The sequence below is a fragment of the Hylobates moloch genome, unplaced genomic scaffold (assembly GCF_009828535.3).
Source record: "Hylobates moloch isolate HMO894 unplaced genomic scaffold, HMol_V3 SCAFFOLD_3, whole genome shotgun sequence".
In the NCBI taxonomy this organism is placed as follows: Eukaryota; Metazoa; Chordata; class Mammalia; order Primates; family Hylobatidae; genus Hylobates; species Hylobates moloch.
In genome coordinates, this window is record NW_026652278.1 from 49,647,638 (window position 1) to 49,669,365 (window position 21,728).

At 38.3% G+C, this 21,728-nt stretch overlaps 1 protein-coding gene and 1 pseudogene across 2 annotated transcripts in view; one reads left to right on the forward strand and one right to left on the reverse strand.

Annotated features, from left to right (window-relative positions):
* The window catches only part of PCDH15 (protocadherin related 15), a 1,777,335-nt gene that overhangs the window by 80,026 nt on the left and 1,675,581 nt on the right, over window positions 1-21,728 (reverse strand). The window lies entirely within an intron of this gene.
* On the forward strand, window positions 2,727-3,897 carry LOC116458081 (protein FAM8A1-like; annotated as a pseudogene).

Consider the following 21,728-nt stretch of genomic DNA (forward strand, 5'->3'; position numbering starts at 1 on the left):
AATATTTTGTACTCCAATGCAGTGTTCAATATTAACTTGTAATTTTTGAAAATTTTACTGAGAAACCACTGGAATATTTAGAAATTCAAATAAAATAGGTGTTATGCATATTACATATAATGAAGACTTCACAGTTCATAATAAACATCTATTTTAAAATTATATGGCCACAGATTCAACCCATGGGCCCAAAATTTGCAATAGAAAAGGATTACTTGTATTTTAATATGCTAACAGTACAAGTCATTTGACCTAGAGATAAAACAATTTAATATTTTTAGAACACAGGGTTCACGAAGCAAACTTGAACTTACTGTAAAATAAACTTACTGTAAAATGATTTCAAATATGAATAGTGTATAAGAAGTCTATTCATCTTTTAATTTCTAAATTTAATGGAAAGTCAAAGGAAAGTAATAGCAGGGCAATTGAAAATTAAATCTGAATGTTGAATCCTTTGTAAATTCTGACAATTTTACTGCATATCTAATAGAAACAAAAAGCTCTATTGCAAAAAACCTTTCTTATTGCTTTTATAGTAAAATAGTATGTCGAGGCAAATAGGATTCAATTTATAAATGTTTTACCTTGGAAAATAAATTTATAATTTTCAAAATATACTGGATATAAAGGGCTATGATGAAAGTAATTATTACCAAACAAAATGCCTTTAGTATTGTTATAATGACACTAATTGTAAAGAAGACTGTATTTATGGACTAGAATGGTGCTATTTGTACATGGGACAATAAGATCTGTCTCCTTGAATTTATATAATTGTAACATGTTAATATAAACAACCCTCAACAAAACAGTGTCTGTCTTCAGTGTCCTTCATTTAAATTGATGGTATTTTGGAGCTCTCCCTCATGCTCTCTGTCTGTGTATGTGTGTATGTGTATAAAAACATACATATGTATATATCACATATGTATACACATACATATATAGTTATTTTTATATTTTATAACATGATGTATTTTGTGTCTATGAGTACGAACTAACAAGTTTGCCAAAAAGAAATGGCTCTAACACCAGTAAAATTTCTGTAAAATAGTCTTGCTGGATGCAGATATACTACCTAAAATTTCAGGATTTGTTAGCCAGACTCAAATACTGCATGTTCTTACTTATACGTAGGAGCTAAATAATGTGTACACCTAGACATAGAGAGTGGAATAACAGTCACTGGAGACTCAGAAAGGTGGGAGGGTGGGAGAGGGTGATGGATGAGAAATTACTTAATGGGTACACTATTAGGGCAATGGTTACAGTAAAATTGGGAATTTACCACTACACAATACATCCATATAACAAATCCACTTGCAACCCCTAAATGTATAAAAATTTAAAAAGTAAAAATAATCATTGATAAAATTTTCTTAACTTAGGCAGCAGAAAGTAATTGAACATGACCAAAAACATTTATGCCAATAGAGCAAAGAGAAAAATTGAGTACACGTAATAAAATTTATCTTTTGAAGTTCATACATGGACTAAATTATTAGACATACATTAATTTTTTATCATTGAAAAAAACCAAGCCACCATGTATTTATATTCTTAAGCATAATATTTCTAAAATGTGTATGCTAGATTACTTTTGTCTATGTAAAATTATACATATTTTTAACACTTGCAATATTTTGATGTGAATTGTGGTTCACAAAATATATTGGGAACTAAGTAAAAAAAATTACAATAGGTAAATTACACAGATCTGATCAGGACTGAGACGAAATATTGTGGAAGCATCCATGGTCAGAGATTGCAGTGATTTTTATCTGAAGAGTTGGCCCCAAAACAATTTACTATACAGGATGATCAACATTACAATTCCATTTTGAGATAATTTGGTAAAATGTTAATATTATCAATTGCCCACTTGCTATTTTTTTTTATGTGGAGTTTGGCTCTGTTGCCCAGGCTAGAGTGCTGTGGCACAATCTCAGCTCACTGCAACCTCCACCTTCCGAGTTCAAGCAATTCTCCTCTGTTTGGAGAAAAGCTGAGTGTTGGGAGAGAAGCTGAAGCAGGGCTTGCATATCTGCTAGACTTGCTGGGTCCTTGCTTCTAGCACTCCCGTTATTTCAAGAAGCCATATGTTTCTCATTCACTTGATACACTGTTTCCTTTCAACTCCCACATCCTCACCACCTGTTTGGGCACCAATAAATAGCGTGGGCTCCCAGAGCTCAGGGCCTTCGCAGCCTCCACACTCACAATGGCCCCCTGGTCCCACTTTTCCTCTCAAACTGTCTTTTTCTCGTTCCTTTGACTCCACTGGACTTCGTCGCCCCCACTACCTGGTGTTGGGTCTGATCACCCCAACATTCCTGGAGCCCAACGTGGGGTGACCAAGACCCCGGTGAAGGAATGCTAGAGCATGTGAAAGTGGAGGACACATGGTCAAAGGACACCCGAGGACGTCTAAAAGTTCGGTGGGAAAGGTGAGCACTTGGAAGAACCAGGGTAAAAATGGAACAAAGTGAAAGCAGACATTCTGCTTATTTAAATTTTTTAAAGCATTTATTATGAAGATGGGGAGTGAAAGTTAGTACACAGAATTTGTTGTCACTCTTTGCTGCAGTGAAAAAGTTTTACCCATGGTTCCTGGAGTGGAGGACTGTGGAGTTGGATGGATGGGGGAGAATTGGAGGAGATTTTGGAAGGCATATAGGGATGGAGCAGTGGTGGGTGCTGTGGGGGGTGCTGCTGGGACGACTATGGCAGGGGGGCCCGAGGGGGCCCGAGGCTGCCCTCCCAGGCATGGCGAGGGTGGAGGGGACCACAAAGACTTGTGGGCCTGAGGGGCCCTCCTGTCGCTGCCATCTCATGCCCCCGAGGGCCCTCACGGAGCTGCCCCGCGGGCTTGGGAGGTGCAGGGAGGTGGCCTCCCGCTCCCATGTGGGGCTGCAGGGGCAGGCAGGCTGTGAAATCCCCAAAGCCGCAGTGCCACGGGAGAGACCAGTGCAGCTGAGTGCCCACGAGTACTCCAGGCAAGTGCTCAAGTGGCTGTGGCAGTTCTACTGTGGCTGCCTCACCTGGCGCAGTAGCCCGGCCACCTTCCCAGCCTACTGCAGCCCCCAACTGTCCCTGCAGAGCTTCCCTTTGGGTGGCGCTGCTGTGCCCGAGGCTGCGGCGCTGCCATCTCCGTGGCTGGGCTATTACAACCCCTTCTACTTCCTGAGCCCCAGGGCCACGGGCCCTGACTCGGGACAGCTGCTAGCATCAGCACCCTGGCTCCAGTTGCGGGCCTAGGACCCCAGGCTCCTCATATGCAGGCGTTGGTCCGGGCCACTCCAGTGACAGAGGTAGGATCCGCAGCCCCTTTGCGAAGCCTGGGCGAGACTGGGTGACAGGCAGGGAGAGAATATGTTATTCCATCCTTGGCCCACAGATTTATGGCAGAGGTGGTGGATTTCTTTATTCTCTTACTTGTAAAAGCAACCACTGTCTTAAACATTATGTGCTTCAGTGGGATAAAAGATATCTCTAAGTTTGCTATGCATTATATAATAGAAGAAATAGATGAAGACACATCAATGGAAGACTTGCAGAGAATGATGGTTGTGGCTCTTATATACAGATTGTTGGTTTGTTTCTATGAGATAATTTGCATTTGGGGAGCAGGTGGAGCTACCCCAGGGAAGCTCTTGCTGGGCCTTTGAGTTGTGACATGTGATACATTAGTGCTTATTGCACTAAGTCGAATTTTAGTGATTCCCTCCTCAAATGTTAGCATTACAACATCCACTCTACGAGCTTTGATCAAGAATTTTTCGATGGCTTCTTTTTTTCCCTGCTTGCATCACACTGCTGTCTTTTCAGCATAATCGAATAGCCTATGACATTGTAGCAGAAACTATTGTGGTAAAAAGAAATGGGGTCAGATGATGCCCCCCAAAGCCTTGATTTCCACACACTACAATGACAAGACTAAATTATGTATCAAGGCCATCAGTATCCCTGGGTTACACTAATTGATGATTTAAAAATTAAAAGTCACTCCAGTGTGATGCAGGTGACTACTCTAAAAGTATTGATTTTACTTAAATGCGAAAGAACTTTTTCAGAAGAAAAACCTATTAAATTCAAGTATTAAAATTTTTAGATTAAAAAGGCAAATGATTTTATAAACAATGGACAATATATACTTTCTTAAGATCTAATAATTTGCTGAAAGCATTTTCAGCTTTGAAATCTCCAAATGAAACTTTAAAATTTATTTTGGCTTATCCCAAAATAATGGAAAATGTCCAGTTGTGTTTTGTAAACATCTATGTAACTCGTCTTTTAGTTCACACTTCCTGGGGAGCCACCAAAGAAGGTCCCCATGGGAGTTAGGGGACCCTTACCCTCAGGAACAGTCCATTACTTGGAAGGTCTAGTCTAAATTTAAAAGGTGTTACTGTACATATGGGAATAATTGACTGATTATACAAGAGAAATTCAATTAGTCATTAGATCCTCGACTCCGTGGTCTGCCTCCCCAAGAGAAATAATTGCTCAGTGGTTGCTGTTACCTTACATAAAACTAGGAAGCAGCACAGTGAAAAGAACAGGAGGCTTTGGTAATACTAATCCAGCAGGAAAGGCTGGGTATTGGGTTAATCAAGTGTCTAACAAAAGACCTATTTGCACAGTAACTATTCAGGGAAAAGATTTTGAAGGACTAGTAGATACTGGAGCTGATGTCTCTATTATTGCTATAAATCAATGGCCCCAGCACTGGCCTAAGCAAAAGGCATCCATTGGTATTGTTAGAGTAGGAGCTGCCTCAGAAGTTTTTCAAAGTTCCTTGATTTTACCATGTGAAGACCCAGATGGCCAGGAAGGGACAATCCAACCTATCATTACACTTATTCCTGTTAATTTATGAGGTAGAGACTTATTGTAACAATGGGATGCTGAAATATCTATTCCTATGGATCATTATAGTAATAATAGTAGACAAATGATGAGAAATATGGGATATTGCCTGGGAAAAGGAATGTGAAAAGATAAAAATGGCGAGTCAGAACCTTTAGAATTACAAGGGCAAACAGATCAGACCGGATTGGGGTGTCATTTTTAGGAGCAGCCATTGTTGAGCTTCCAGCTCCCATTCCTCTTGTTTGGCTAACTGCCAAACCAGTTTGGGTGGAGCAATGGCCGCTGAAACAGGAAAAACTGGAGGTTTTAAAAGAACTGGTGCAGGAACAATTGCAAAAGAGACATATAGAGCCTACTTTCTCCCCTTGGAATTCTCCTGTATTTGTCATTAAGAAAAAATCAGGGAAATGGAGAATGTTAACAGATTTAAGGGCTGTTAATCCTGTGATTCAACCCATGACTGCAGCTGAACAACACCTGACAGGACAAAAGGAAAATAAAAAGGCTGGACAAGATATATGGTAGAGGGATGCACAAACAAAAAGCTGGAAAACAGGAAAGATAATTTTATGGGGAAGAGGATTTGCTTGTGTCTCTCTAGGTGACAATCAGGTGCCTATGTGGGTGCCCAACAAACATCTGAAAATCTAGCATGAACCACAGCATCTAGTGGACCCACCTGTACAGTGCAAATCAAAAGTTTAGGATTGCTTTTAAGCCTCGATTTGCTTTCTCTATGCCTTCTGTTAATCAGAAAAAGCCTGCTTCTCATTATCAACAGTAAGTTTCACCCTGCGGTAATTAACCAAAGAGGCAGAAGCTGAGTTACAAATGCTTCAGCAATGGCATACCTCCCAGCTACAGCCACAAAAATTTTTGCTTCTGTTTCAGTAGATTTACTAATGTGGGTTGAGGGTATGCTTGTGTTTTTGCAGGAGATGAACAAACCGTGTAGGTGCCCTCAAGATGTGTACGACCATGGAATGGGAGACTGGAGGGACCCATGGATCCCAACCATGGACCAGGTTCCCCCACTACAAGCCATACTGAGAAACTGCTGGAGCACCAGGGTTTTACCTATAGTTGCTTAACAGACTAATACTTTCTGACTTAACTCCTCTCTACCCTTATACAAGTGACCCTAATAGGTAGGCAGGAGTATCATCACCCCTATTCAGCATGAAGAAGTTACAGAAGATGGACCTTCATCCTTCTGCAATCCCCAGGATTAAGGGTCCTCTTGTAAAAGGGAAAGGGGAGATATGTAGGAAGTATTCAAACCAGAGTGACTCCATTTTGAATAAGGGCTAAGAAAAATGAAGCTGGATCACCAACTGGCAATTAAGGGCTGCACAACCTGCAGTTGCCTTGCTCAATTACTTTAATATAGAGGCCACCTTATGCTAGTAATAATGATAGCTGTGGTGGTTTTTACAAAAAAGAGATGGGGGGCACGTTGGGAGAAAAGCTGAGTGTTGGGAGAGAAGCTGAGGCAGGGCTTGCATGTCTGCTACACTTGCTGGCTCCTTGCTTCTAGCACTCCCATTATCTCAAGCAGCCATGTTTCTCATTCACTTGATACACTGTCTCCTTTCAACCCCCACATCCTCATCACCTGTTTGGGCACCAATAAATAGCCTGGGGTCCCAGAGCTTGGGGACTTTGCAGCTTCCACACTCGTGATGGTCCCCTGGTCCCACTTTCTCTCTCAAACTTTTTCTCATTCCTTTGACTCTGCTGGACTTCGTTGCTCCCACTACTTGGTGTTGGGTCTGATCACCCCAACATTCCTGCCTCAGCCTCTCGAATAGCTAGGATTACAGGTACGCGCCACCACGCATGGCTAATTTTTGTATTTTTAGTAGAGATGGGGTTTCATCATGTTGGCCAGGCTGGTCTCAAACTCCTGACCTCAAGTGATCTGCCCATCTCAGCCTCCCAAAGTGCTGGGATTACAGGTGTAAGCCATCATGCCTGGTCCCAGCTGCTATTTTTTAAAAATATGGTTACTTTTCATGAACCACTGATGGAATTGTAATACTTTATGTATATCTCTTTGCAAAGTTATTAGAATGTATTTGTTTTCCCCTCTGTTTTTCTTTTAAAATATTCCCACATCATTTACATCTAATTATTAATGTTCTGTATTATGTGTAAAGATTAAAAATTGTAAAAATATAAATGGCCAATAGTCTTTTATAATGTGTTTAATACACAAAATGCTTTATTGCTTCTTATTAGAAAAATACCATTAAATGTAAATGGACCAAGGAATACAAAAACTTTATAATTTTATCCATTTACAGGCATCATTAACACATTGGTGTTTGTACCTTTATGTGTTTTTGATGTACATATGTATGTAATATATGTATATACACACACATACATATAGGATATTATGATCCTAGTTTATTGAAAGAATACACATGCATATACATATAAAAATACATAAGAATACACACACATATATACACATATGCATACACATATACATATGTGTATGTATTCTATGTATTCATATATGTATATATGTGTGTGTGTATTCTTCCAGCAAACTAGGATCATGCCATCCTATAGCTTTGTAATCCAGTTTTTGTCATTAGCCAGCCATTAAGAATTTTTTTGTTTTAACCTTTTTCTATTTTAAACATCATTCTGAGAGGTGACAGCATACTGGCAGCCCTCACTCACTCTCGGTGCCTCCTTGGCCTTGGCGCCCAACTCTGGCCATGCTTGAGGAGCCTTCAGCCCACCGCTGCACTGTGGGAGCCCCTTTCTGGGCTGGCCGAGGCCGGAGCCGGCTCCCTCAGCTTGCGGGGAGGTGTGGAGGGAAAGGCACAGGCAGGAACCGGGGCTGCGCACAGCACTTGTGGGCCAGCACAAGTTCCGGGTGGGCGTGGGCTAGGCAGGCCCCTTACTCGGAGCAGCCGGCTGGCACCACCGTCCCCAGGCAGTGAGGGGCTTAGCACCCGGGCCAGCAGCTGCAGAGGGTGCGCCAGGTCCCCGAGCAGTGCCAGCCTGCTGGCACTGCACTCGAATTCTCGCCGGGACTAAGCTGCCTCCCCACGGGACAGGGCTTGGGACCTACAGCCTGCCATGCCTGAGCCTCCCCCAGCTCTGCCATGGGCTCCTGTGTGGCCCAAGCCTCCCCGACAAGTGCCGCCCCCTGCTCCGCAGCGCTGGGTCCCATGGACTGTCCAAGGGCTGATGAGTGCAGGTGCATGGCAAGGGACTGGCAGGCAGCTCTACCTGTGGCCCCGGTGCAGGATCCACTGGGTGAAGCCAGCTGGGCTCCAGAGTTTAGTGGGGACTTGAAGAACCTTTATGTCTAGCTAAGGGATTGTAAATACACCAATCAGCACTCTGTGTCTAGCTCAAGGTTTGTAAATAAACCAATCAGCACCCTGTGTCTAGCTCAAGGTTTGTAAATGCACCAATCAGTGCTCTGTGTCTAGCTAATCTAGTGGGGACTTAGAGAACTTTTGTGTCTAGCTCAGGGATTGTAAATGCACCAATCAGCACACTGTCAAAATGGACCAATCAGCTTTCTGTAAAACAGACCAATCAGCTCTCTGTAAAATGGACCAATCAGCAGGATGTAGGTGGGGCCAGATAAGGGAATAAAAGCAGGCTGCCCAAGCCAGCAGTGGCAACCCGCTCCAGTCCCCTTCCACAGTGTGGAAGCTTTGTTCTTTTGCTCTTTGCAATAAATCTTGCTGTTGCTTGCTCTTTGGGTCCACACTGCCTTTATGAGCTGTAACACTCACTGCGAAGGTCTGCAGCCTTCACTCCTGAGACCAGCGAGACCATGAACCCACCGGGAGGAATGAACAACTCTGGATGGGAGGAACAAACTCCAGATGCACGCCTTAAGAGATGTAACACTCAATGTGAAGGTCTGCAGCTTCACTCCTGAAGCCAGCGAGACCACGAACCCACCAGAAGGAAGAAACTCTGAACACGTCCGAACATCAGAAAGAGCAGACTCCAGACATACCATCTTTAAGAACTGTAACACTCACCGCGAGGGTCCGTGGCTTCATTCTTGAAGTCAGTGAGACCAAGAACCCACCAATTCCAGACACAATACAACAGAAAGAGTAGGATAAAAATATCATAATTATCAGGTAAAATTATTTAAAGAGATATATTTTTTTCTTTGCATCATCATCTCCTTTTTCTCTTTTCTTATTCATTAAATCTTTGTTTTTACAAATCCCTGTGCTAAGGGCTGATATTCAGTAGACTGCAGGGAGGAAACTGCTCTGCCACTTAAAAAGCACTGACCAAGAAGCAGGTCACCTATACTAGGTTCCTCACAAATGTCCTTTGCATGGCAGGAAGAAAGATGTGTGTTTTTAAGTGAATATATACACATCTACAACTTGTTGTAAACCCCCAGAGAACACCAACATTACCAAAGCTTGAAAGATAGTTTCTAAATAACATTCGCATTTAATAGTCTTTTGTTTTATTTGAGATGGAGTCTCGCTCTGTCGCCCAAGCTGGAGTGCAATGGCGCGATCTTGGCTCACCACCACCTCCGCCTCCCGGGATCAAGCGATTCTCCTGCCTCAGCTTCCCGAGTAGCTGGGATTACAGGTGCGCGTCACTGCACCCATCTAATTTTTGCATTTTTAGTAGAGACGGGGTTTCGCCATGTTGGCCGAGCTGGTCTTGAACTCCTGACCTCAGGTGATCTGCCCACCTCGGCATCCCAAAGTTCTGGGACTACAGGCGTGAGCCACTGCACCCGGCCTATTTCTGTTAAAGAAACTGGTTTGTTTTAATTTGATTTGGCCAAAAAATAGCACTGCTCAATCTGTCTTTAATTTACGTGCCTTTGGCCAACTTGCTCTAATCCAAATTGTTCTTCAGCCAAATCTTCAGGGGCTGATACAACTACTGGAGTGATTAAATGCAGGTTTGAGTTTCGTACTGAAAAGGAGTAAGGAACAGAAGACTATATTTGAGGAAGATCTGGGAAATGTAAGAAGTCATCTGAAAGCCGACTCAGTGTCCTGCTCTGCTGTGCACTCTTTACAAAGAGAGTATCATAAAAATTTCTTAATTCTGGTATTTAGAAAGAATAAAAGTCATTCCGTGGGTGCCATTTCTAAACCATGGAAGATTAAATTAATGACCCCAAATCACAAAGCTAGTGAGAAGAACATATAGACTTTGACTCCAAGCACCATGCAGAGTTTGCCAAAAAACTGATTGTACTGAGAAAAGTATGTGGTGGGCTGAAGATTATTATCAGGTTCCTTGGTTCAGAAAGAGATAACACCTGTACTGAACAGATAGCTTTCATTAAAAATTGCAATCTAATATTTCTCACATTTTTCCTTCTATGTAGATACTGTTAAATTCAGTAGGACTTAGATTAAGACAAGCAGCTTTCTCTCTACACCTCTTTTTCAGGACAAAGCAGAAGACAAACACTGGCAGGACATAGAGTTGCTTGTATCCTTATTAGTGATGCTACTTCATTAAATTTCATGTTGAAAGATAATTCAATGTTTTAATTGCATTTAATGCTAATCAGACCCTTATAAATGTAGGTGAGATACACATTCTCATTGTATTATTTTTCTTTTCTCATTAGTTATCCCTAATTTTCATGATGATTACTAACATAATATACCATTAATACTCTCAGGAGGTGGCAGAAAAGATTATGTGTCATGCTGTGATTCATTAATGCCAGAGAAAGAACTGCTTTGTTTTTCAATATTTTATAGGCAATTCATTCTTTAATAATGAAAAATAAATTTTCTGCCATTCAGAAAATTTCTATTAATACATTTACTTTGAAAAATGGCAATGCTGAGCATATCTATATACGATGGGGTATTTATGGGCTCTCTATATAAACATTCTCAACTTGCTGGCCTTTCCCAGGCTGGGCTTATTTTTTATATGGATTGTGCTTCTTCCTTCTAAAGAAAACTTATTTAATAAATTTCACTGCCTTTTCCATTTTTTTCCTACTTTAATTAAAAGAACTTCAAGATTTATTTCCACTTAGCAGATGTACATTAATTACTATAATTTTACTCCATTTTATGATATACTGTGCTATGATAAGGACCAAAAAACCTTCAATATGCCTTTAAAAAATAAAAAAAGAGAAATATTCTTTTTTTTTTGGATAAGTTGATACTGATACTGCTTGAAGACTGTTTGACTGTTTGAAGTGTTTCCAGCTGTGCTGTTAGGGTTTGTTCCTCAGGACTTCATGCTTGTACATATAGAGATTTTTTTCTTAAGCTTACCATACTCCCAGAAAGAAAAATATCAAGCTATAGATAACCATTGACAACAAGAAAATTCTATGCAAAAAATACTTTATAACATGGTGTTAAGATAATACTACTCATTTAAAACATATAAATATGCCTCACACATTTTAATCTGGTCAGTATTCACATAAGAGAACCAACTATCTCATTTAAAATATACAAGGATTTAGAAAAGTTATATTGAGTATTCCTCAGTGGAATAATATTTTCATGAAAATAATACAGTAAGGTATATCTCAAAGAGAACTCATCTAGTTGTGACTTAATGGAGGAATCTATTATGTTGTATTCAGCTTCTTATAATTATTACTTATTCTGCTATTAAGAAGACAAATTGGCATTCTATACTAATGCTGAAGGTGAATTCTGGAAAAAGAGGCCCAGTATTCAGTTTCAAGGGCAAAGAAAAATAGCTGTGCGTTCAATAAAACTGTGTTTTTAATAACATGTATGCACTGTGCATGCTGAGTTTGAAACATTTTGATTTTGAGATTACTATTATCTTACAGGGAAAAAGAACAACTCAGGTAATAGATAACAATGACTACTGAGAGATCTATTGAGAGAATATCTATTTAGAGAATGTCTAAGTTCAGAGAGGAATGAACCATGCTCAGTGCTTTATGTGCATTTTCTCATTTATATTCAGATAAAATTGATTAGATAGTGTTGTCATCACTCTGCAGACCTGTTGCTTACAGAAATCAAGAAACCCGTCCACTCCTGGTTACACAGCCCACTCATGGTTAAATAAAACCTCACGTTTGTCTTTCTCATTATGCTTTCGGAAAAGAGTTAGACTTAAATATATCAAAACTTTATTTTTATGTCCTGTATATAGTATATTCATGAACCTTTTTTTCACAGTCTTCGGATTTAGCATACCCATAACATTTGATTAAACTTTAATCAACATTGACTTAAATAAAATGTTCTTGTAGCAATTCCTATCATGACTTCATGTTTTTGGAGCTGGAGCTGCTAGTCGTTTCCTGCCGACATGTATGCTTTTTTTTTTTTTTTTTTTTAGGCATCTTTGGGCTCAGCCTCATCTTACACTCATATCTTAGCTCTGAACCAAAATATTGAGCCCAAAAAGAGCCCCTTCCTCAAAAGAGGTTGTTTCAGTATCAACTGGTCTTGTCCTATTCAAATGTTACTTAATCTCAAAGTATGTTCAGAGCTCACTGCCAGGGCCTTCTGGGTCTGGAAGCCACACTGTTTATTTTTTCCTATGATATTTGTTCTCTGTTGAGTGTCTAAATCCCTCCAACTGCCTTTTATAAGATGCAGACTGTTCCCTTTCACTTATTTATTATTGCCCATTTGGGGCTCTTTATCAACGCCCTATATTATAAAACATCAGCAAGGACTGTGTCTGTGCTTATGTTTTTGAAGGATTTAGGAATCTGTCAAAACAGATTCAACAAAATCATGTTGGCATGATTATGCAATTTTTTCAGGTCCAAATGATACTATACTAGCTCATAATCCTGGATTCTAAAACCAAGAACCAAAGTAAACACATGCTAGTTCATACTGACTTTCATTCTCCCTACCACCCTGTCTTTCGGATCCAACCTAATGTATTTGATTATTGGCACCTCTCAGTTACTACCACCTGTAATATAGTATTTCATCTTCCTAAAACATGATTCTTGCCATAAATGACAAGAACACTATGTGGCATTGTTTTACCAAGCATTAAATATCGAGAATTCCTTAACATTAAGTAAAGAGAAGACTAATAATTAGATGGAATCAAAGTACGCTAACCAATACGAAAAATACTAGCTTATCCCCTTTTGTCAGATTTTATCTTCCATGAAGAATAACTTAAATTAACAGAAAGTTGAATAATTGTTTTCCTTTTTTTTAATTTCAAGCTTGTTAAACATTTTTAGAAAGGTAATATACATTTCTAAAATTGTATCTCTACAGCTTCATGTTTCTTCTGTTTCCTACAGTATATTACAGTATGCTCATGAGAATTCAGTTATCTTCCTCGCATTTTTTAAAACTCATAAAACAGGCTGGGCACTGTGGTTCACGCCTGTAATCCCAGCACTTTGGGAGGCTGAGGCGGGAGGGTCACGAAGTCAGGAGATCCAGACCATCCTGGCTAATACAGTGAAACCCCATCTCTACTAAAAATACAAAAAGTTAGCTGGGCATGGTGGCACATGCCTGTAGCACACTGAGTCACACCAGAGATACCAATAATAAAATTCAGAGCACAATTTTAAATCTGGGTCAATATGTGAAAAGTAAGTGAGAGTTTCAGCACAGAGTATATTGTCTCTATTTGGTTTTAAGTAATTTTAAACTTACTTTTTTGGTTGTTTTTTGCATTATGTTTTGGAGTGAGGTGGACTCCAATATCAGGTGTGACTTTGAAAAATTAATAACTCAAGGCCGGGTGCAGTGGCTCATGCCTGTAATCCCAGTACTTTGGGAGGCTGAGGCGGGCAGGTCACGAGGTCAGGAGATGCAGACCATCCTGGCTAACACAGTGAAACCCCGTTTCTACTAGAGTGGTGGGCCTGTACGGGAGAAAAGGTGTGAACCGGAGGCAGAGTTATGAGCCGAACTGCCCTGGGACTCTCCCTAAAACATAGGTAATAAAATATAGGATCTTCAAAAAAAGAAAATAGTCATTAAAAACCACAGAAATACTATAATAATTTGACATCTACTCCTTAATTTGACAGTGCCATACACCATGGGTTGTAAGAAATAAGAGAATATATAGTTTAAAAAAATGCTATTAATACTTTTCTCCAACCCCTAACCCAACCCACTCCTGCAGTTTTTCTTCATAGAAGAAGAGATTTTGCTGGTTTGTTTAAATACAGATCAAAAATATGTTCACCTCTGCTCAATATTGTATAGCTGACATTCTCTTTAAATATATCTGTAGACCAAATGGATACAAATAAACATTCCAACACTATATATATATATATATATATATATTCCATATAAGTTGTTTGGGGTTTCCTAATATTACAAATTTGTATTACAAATTACATAGGAGTAGAAATTCTAGGTAAGGAGATATAAGTTCAGACGTAACAGATAGGTAATATCAAACTATTTTCCAAAATGTTTTACTAATTTATATCCCCTCAGCAATATCTGAGAACTTCAGTTGCATCACAATTTGATTTTGTCTTTTTTTTTTTTTTTTTAATCATTGTGATAAACGTGGTGGTTTCTTGTGGTTCGTTTTCAATTCCCTAGCGGTTAAGTTTATATATATATATATCCTGTGGAAATTGATAAGCTGATTCTAAATCTTATTTGGTAATGAGCACACGGAGAGAGCCAAGAGACGCCAACAAACCTTGAAGATAAAAAAATAAGCAGAAGACTTACACTATCAGATATTACAAAACTATAGTAATTCAGATAGCAGAATGATGCAAAGACAAACAGGTCAATGAAATAGAATAAGGTATTCAGAAATAAGCCTTTACATCCATGACCATTTGACTTAGAACAGAGAGAACACGTCAGTACAGTGGAGAAAAAAAAAACGTTTTCTTTAGAAAATGATGCTGGTCAATTAAATATCCACATGGGAAACTTAAAAAAAAAAAATTTTGATCTCCTACATCACTCCAAACACATAAAAAAATTCCATATGGACTGTAAATCTAAACATAAAATATGAAATAAAATTTTTGGAAATAAACATAAAAAAACTTCATGTTTTTGTGTTACTCAAAGGGCTTTTAAACAAGACAAAAAGTTGCTCAACATGAAAAAAATAATAAATTGTATTAAAACTTTCTGCTCATGAAAAAGCATAAAAAACAGGGTAAAAATACAAGTCATACCTTGGGAGAAGCTATATCCAATACATATATTGAACAAAGATCTGCAATCCAGAGTATATAAAGAATTCTAAAGACTTAATGAAAAAACAAAACAAACAACAGAATGTCCACAGAAGAATGTTAGAAAGAGACCAAAATAGTTGCCACATAAAGAGGATACAAATACTGGCAAAAAACATACAAAGAGACATTAGACTATCTTAACTACTAGGGAATTGTGAACGAACCACAAGAAACCACCACATGTTCATCACAATGACTAAAAAAAAAATCAGACAAAATCAAATTGTGAAGCAACTGAAGTTCTCAGATATTGCTGAGGGGATATAAATTAGTAAAACATTTTTGAAAACAGTTTGATATTATCTATTAAGTCTGAACTTATGTATATCCCCTTAACTAGAATTTCTACTCCTAAGTATATCTGTAATATTAAGAAACCCCAAACAACTTATATGGACAGTATATAGGATATATTAACTGTAGTATATTTGTACAATGAAATTCTCTAGAGCAGTGAAAATGAATCAATTATTACTACATGCAATAATAGCATAGATGAATCTCACAAATATAGTGTGAAAAAATGAATCTAAACAAAAATATGATTTTCCTAAGTCTATAAAAATTTCATAAACAAGAAAAATTTATGGTATGGTTGGAAGTTATTCTTACAGGGATGTGGAGCAGGAACTGGTAATGCTCTGTTTCTTGACCTGGGCACTGGTTACACTACCGTGTTCACTTCTTAAATATTTATCTAGCTGCACACTTAGAATCTGTGTGATTTTGCATATGCAGGTTGCATTATGTATGCAGTTTGTAATAAAAATTATACATCAAAAATATTCTTTTAGGCTGGGCACAGTGGCTCGTGCCTGTAATTCCAGCACCTTGGAAGGCTGATGCAGGTGGATCACAAGGTCAGGAGATTGAGACCATCCTGGCTAACACGGTGAAACACCATCTCTACTAAAAATACAAAAATTTAGCCAGGCATGGTGGCACATGCCGGTAGTCCCAGCTACAGAGGAGGCTGAGGCAGGAGAATCACTTGAACCCAGAGGCAGAGGTTGCAGTGAGCTGAGATGGCGCCACTGCATGTCCAGCCTGGGCGACAGAGTGAGACACTGTCTCAAAAAAAAGAACAGAAAAATTCTTTTGATATCAGCAATTCAACATATCTTGGGGTCTACTGGCTTCAGGTGGTGATAGTCTTTCAAATTACTATGAACCTTACTGACTTTTGTCCTTTTCTAGATTACTGGGTTTCTAAGAGACCATAAATGTCTAGGGGGAAAAATCCTGGCAACAAGTAAAAGGAAACATTATTAAAGAGAGAATTATCTTTATAAAAACTAGTGTAGCTACCACATAAAGTTTCTGGATCAACTTGATGGAGATGCCTAGTTTAGATGTTATTTTTGTTCACTAGAATGCATTTTTGTGAATTCAGGCATTTCATTGCCTGTTTTTGAAAAAAAAGAAAAAAAAAATTTAAAATCTCTGCAATTCTCAGATTTTCAGTGAATTACAACTAACCAGTGCCAACTGTATTCTCTTTATGCATAAAATCTCTCTCCAGGCCTGCGGGTTTCCCTCAAGGTAAATTAATTGAAACTAATAGGAAGAATAATTTATTTCCTACAGCTTATTTGGAACTAAACTTTCTTCATAACGCATTTTAATGAACTCTTGTACTTTACCATTCTTATTGGAAATATTAATAGACAATTCAAAATTAAGATACATTTATAGAAGTATGAATAAACAGTTTTTAAAAGCTCATTTTCCTCATTTCTTCCCCTTATATTGGTGTTATAGATATCCCATGTCAGTTCAGTATAGCACAAAGTTAAATGGAGGTTCAAGACATTACAGGACATCTTCAGACAAAAGTAATTTTTATTTATCCAATTTATCTTCTGAATTGTGCCTTGCAATGCAGCCTTCACTTTCAGAAACATTGTGAGATTTTCAAAGGGAGAACCAAATGTCAATATTCCTGACAGGTCTCTACAGATGATGGAGGGTATGGCCTTTGAAACATAATATAGGGGAGTACACACAATCACTACTCTAAAACTTATAAAACTTCCTAAAAGTAAATGCAAGCTTACCTCCAAAAATAGTATTCCATACCTATGCCTTGGATTGTTACACATTTAATCATCTGAGAGATATGCAGACATTTAGTAAATTTCTAATACTGCTAGAGTGCACTCAAACTTTAAAATATATGAGCCACCAGCAAGTTTAGGAAAGGCAAAATTATTTGGCCATTTACCAAATAAAGTACTTTATTTTCATGTATCATGTCCAATGGCTCTTCAAATTCATAAAAAGTCCTTAAACTCTCTACTTTAAAAAAAGTATCCAGGCTGGTCGTGGTGGCTCATGCCTGTAATCCCGGCACTTTGGGAGGCCGAGGCAGGCAGAGTGCTTGAGGTCAGGGGTTCGAGACCAGTCTGGCCAACATGGTGAAACCCTGTCTCTACTAAAAATACAAAAAAAATACAAAAAAGTTAGCTGGGTGTGGCTTTCACCTGTAATCCCAGCTAGTTGGGATGCTGAGGCAGGGGAATTGCTTGAACCAGGGAGGTGGAGGTTGCAGTGAGCTGAGATCATGCCAATGCACTCCAGCCTAGGTGACAGAGCAACACTCCGTATCAAAACAAACAAAGTTTCCAGTTATCAGAGCAGCTTTTCATCTATTTTTTCTTTTCCCAAGACAGAGTCTCTGTCACCTAGGCTGGAGTGCCATGGTGGCATCTCGGCCACTGCAACCTCGGACACCCAGGTTCAAGCAATTCTCCTGCCTCTTACAGGTGCCTGTCACAGACCTGATAATTTTTTTTTTTTTTTTATAGAGTCTCATTGTCGCCAGGTGAGTGCAGAGGCAATCTCGGTGTGTTAGCCACGATGGTCTCAATCTCCTGACCTCGTGATCCACCTGCCTCAGACTCCCAAAGTGCTGGGATTACAGGCTTGAGCCACCGCGCCCGGCACGCACCTGGCTAATTTTTTATAGTTTTTAGTAGAGACTGGGCTTCACCATCTGGCCAGGCTGGCCTTGAACTCCTGACCTCGTGATCCACCCGCCTCGGCCTCCCAAAGTGCTGGGATTATAGGCGTGAGCCACTGCGACCGGCCTCATCTATTTTGAAACATCCAAGCTTTCCTCTTTCTTCAGATAATTATAGTCTGGGAAAAGTAGCCCGATTTCTATTATAAGTAATACAAATTAAAGCAATTTTAAATTAAATTACATTCAAATTAACAGGCATAAATTGTTTGCTAGGAGAATGATATTTTTTGGTGTCCCTTCTACAATAAAAAAAAAAAAAAACTGATTTGTGTGGAGGGGGGAAAATAGTAGAACATATGCAGAATTATTTCATTGTATACTCAACTGATATCTACAAAAATAGACTTCATCTTGCCCACTTACATTAAAAGAACATAACAAGAATGTTTTACTTGTTCAGACTAATAAGGAGAAATGCTATGTATCAGCAACTGGTAATGTTTTTTATGGTTCTCAACTAGTACAGGAGAAAATGTAGGATTAGACTATTTGAAACAGAATATCAAGTTTCAGCTATATAGGAGGAATAAGGTAAAGGGATATATTGTACAATATGGTGACTATAGTTAACAGCGATATATTCTTTAAAAATAAAATACAGAATACAGTGTAGAAACAGAACAGATTTTTTGTAATCATCTGTCTGCATTTGCTCCACAGCATTTCAAAATGAATGTGAAGTATTTTCTAAAAATATATGATATAATCTAAAAATAATTGAAAGAAAAGATGATAGAGAGTAAACGTAAAATATATAAAGGAAATCAGAGAAAGTCAATATACCGCAATTTGTATTGCATTCATCTTCTAAAATTGCTAAAGAGGGATCAAATATTTGATTTTGAGGCTCGGTGGAAAAAAACAAAAGGAAAATATTAAGTACAGTATAGCCTGTGATCATATAACAAAAATAGCCCAGTTGTTCAGGGAAAAAAAAATCTTCACATTTGATGTCATCAGTGAGGCTAAATAAATGTAAAACTATGATATATGCATAACATTCATAAAGCTGTCATCAAGTCTGAGTTTCTAATTTGGCAAGAAGTGAAATCCACAGGGAAGTCCAGGGTGATGTTATTCTGTGTTGTAATCAGCCCAAAAGAGCTTAATGTAAAATGTATTTTACTAATTTGAAATGATCATTCATGCAACATGTGTTAAACAGATTAAAAGACATGAGTATATGTAAAAACAAATAAATAAAATTTTAAGAAGTCATTATATGAAAAAGGTACTTGCACACACGTTTATAGCAGCACAATTTGCAATTGCAAAAAATCTGGAACCAGCCTAAATGCCCATCAACCAATGAGTGGATAAAGAAAATATGGTATATATACACCATTGAATACTAGTCAGCCATAAAAACGATTGAAATAATGGCATTTATAGCAACCTGGATGGAGTTGGAGGCCATTATTCTAACTAACTGAAGTAACTCAGGAATGGAAAACCAAATACTGTTATGTTCTCATGTGTAAGTGGGAGCTAAGCTATGAGGACGCAAAGGCATAAGAATAATATAATGAATATTGGGGACTTGGGGGACAGAGTGGGAGGAGGGTAAAAGACTACACATTGGGTACAGTGTATGCTGCTCAGATGACAGGTGCACCAAAATCTCAGAAATCATCACTAAAGAACTTATCCATGTAACCAAAAACCACTTGTTCTCCCCAAAATACTTTTTTGCTAAACTTTTTTTAAAATCCAGGGGCACAAGTGCAGGTTTGCTATATGGGTAAACTTGTGTCATGGGGGTTTGTTGTACCCAAAAATTATTGAAATAAAACAAAGTTAAACTAAATTAAAATCAATAAATAAAATTTTAAACAAACACCAATTTGAAATGTTAAGCACAATATATAATGTCTTTAAGTTGATGGGAAAACATAATGTCTGCTTAGATGAAATTTAAATTCTAGTAGGAAAATCATGCACACAGATAAACGATAACAGTATAATTGGTTTAAGGGCTAAACTAGACATATAGTGATTCAGTTTCAGGGTCATAGTCAAGAAGGCAATGCACCCTCAGGCACCTACATATGTTTGCTTAGTTCAAAGTACAAACCACATAAGGTCAAATACCGTGCCAAAACATGAAGGAAACCAGACGAGATTGGGCGCATTCAGTGTGGTATGGCCGTAGATGGAAGGAAATCAGTGATTAGTAAGACCTTGTGAAAACACCTCTCCCTTGAAACCATGAGAGAGGTTCCTCATACTTGGCAATGGGGAACCAAAATTAGTTTTTTATTGGACCTTTACTTCAGGCTAGTTCTTGTTTACATCTGTTCTATATGTAACTAGGAAGAAAATTGTCACAAAATAACTCACTAGCTTTTAAGTAACATAAACCACAAATACTGTAAAACATAAATTGTTATTTGGATTTCAGAACTAAATAATCTATGCTATTTGACCTCTAAAATGTGCTTCTCAAGTATAACAGTTGTCGCAGGACACTTGACATTGTAACAGTAAATAACATATAAATAAGCAAACCATCAGCTTAAAGATTTTAAAGGGCACCTGCTTCTAAAGCAATATTTATGTGAGAAGATATCTGTGGCGCAGAATGATGGAGCATAAAGTCTCACAGAGAGATAAGAGCACACCCAGAACTAAATCCAAGTGATTAGAATGTCAGTCCAGTGCCCTTCCACTGGAAATATGGTTGACCTTGGTCTCAGAAGCAGAATGCCAGGCTGTAAATTGTAGCTGCACATGTTGGGAAGGTTACTTATTGCTCCTGTGATGCAGTGTTCTCTGTAAATTAAAGAGATGCTACTTGGGGGAAATACATTAAAAATTCAGAAATGTGCTGGAGATGTTTTGGCTAAGACCCAGGTGAACAGGTATAGGGCTAGAGACCAGGAGCCCCTAGGAGCCCTAACTTCTGTCTAGAAACATTAGGTATTACCCTACCTTGTTAACCTTGTACATTTCTATACCTTTTGCTACTAAGGAAATTTGCATCCTGTGACCATGACTGTGGCTTTTTTCTATCTACGGCACCACTCTGCTGAAACCTCTCATCACCAGTTTGTGCTTATTTTGAAAATGTAATAAACAATGAGCCATTAAGTGTTAAGTATTTTTTCTTGCTGCTTTTTCACAATATTACTTTTAGTCCATAAATTTCTTAAATTTGGCATCTTTAATAATTCAAAAATACGATATTCAAAATCTTTTTAACTTTCAGTAGAGATCAAATCAACATTATAACTCAATTTTTGTGACACTCTTTTTCCATATTTGCAACTTGTAAAGAATGAGATTAATTCTCACTGCATTAACTTCTGGAAAATATCTTCATAATTCAGAGTTTTAAAAAATTAATCTTGATCACATTTAACATCTCCCTGTATTTGCAATAAATGCTATTTTTGCAGTTAAGACAACATGCAATTAACTGGAAAAATTAGTTAACAATTTGAAAAGTGTTTTTAAAATCACATCTTACTTGTTACCTTAATAGGGGGTGTCACAATTTACACAGTTCATCTCAAGTTGAAAAGAAATTGATTGCCTTTTTACTTGTCTCCTAATTTTTCACAGAAAGTTAGTATATTCTCTTACTTTCTAGCAGGATTCTACGCCTCATTTCTC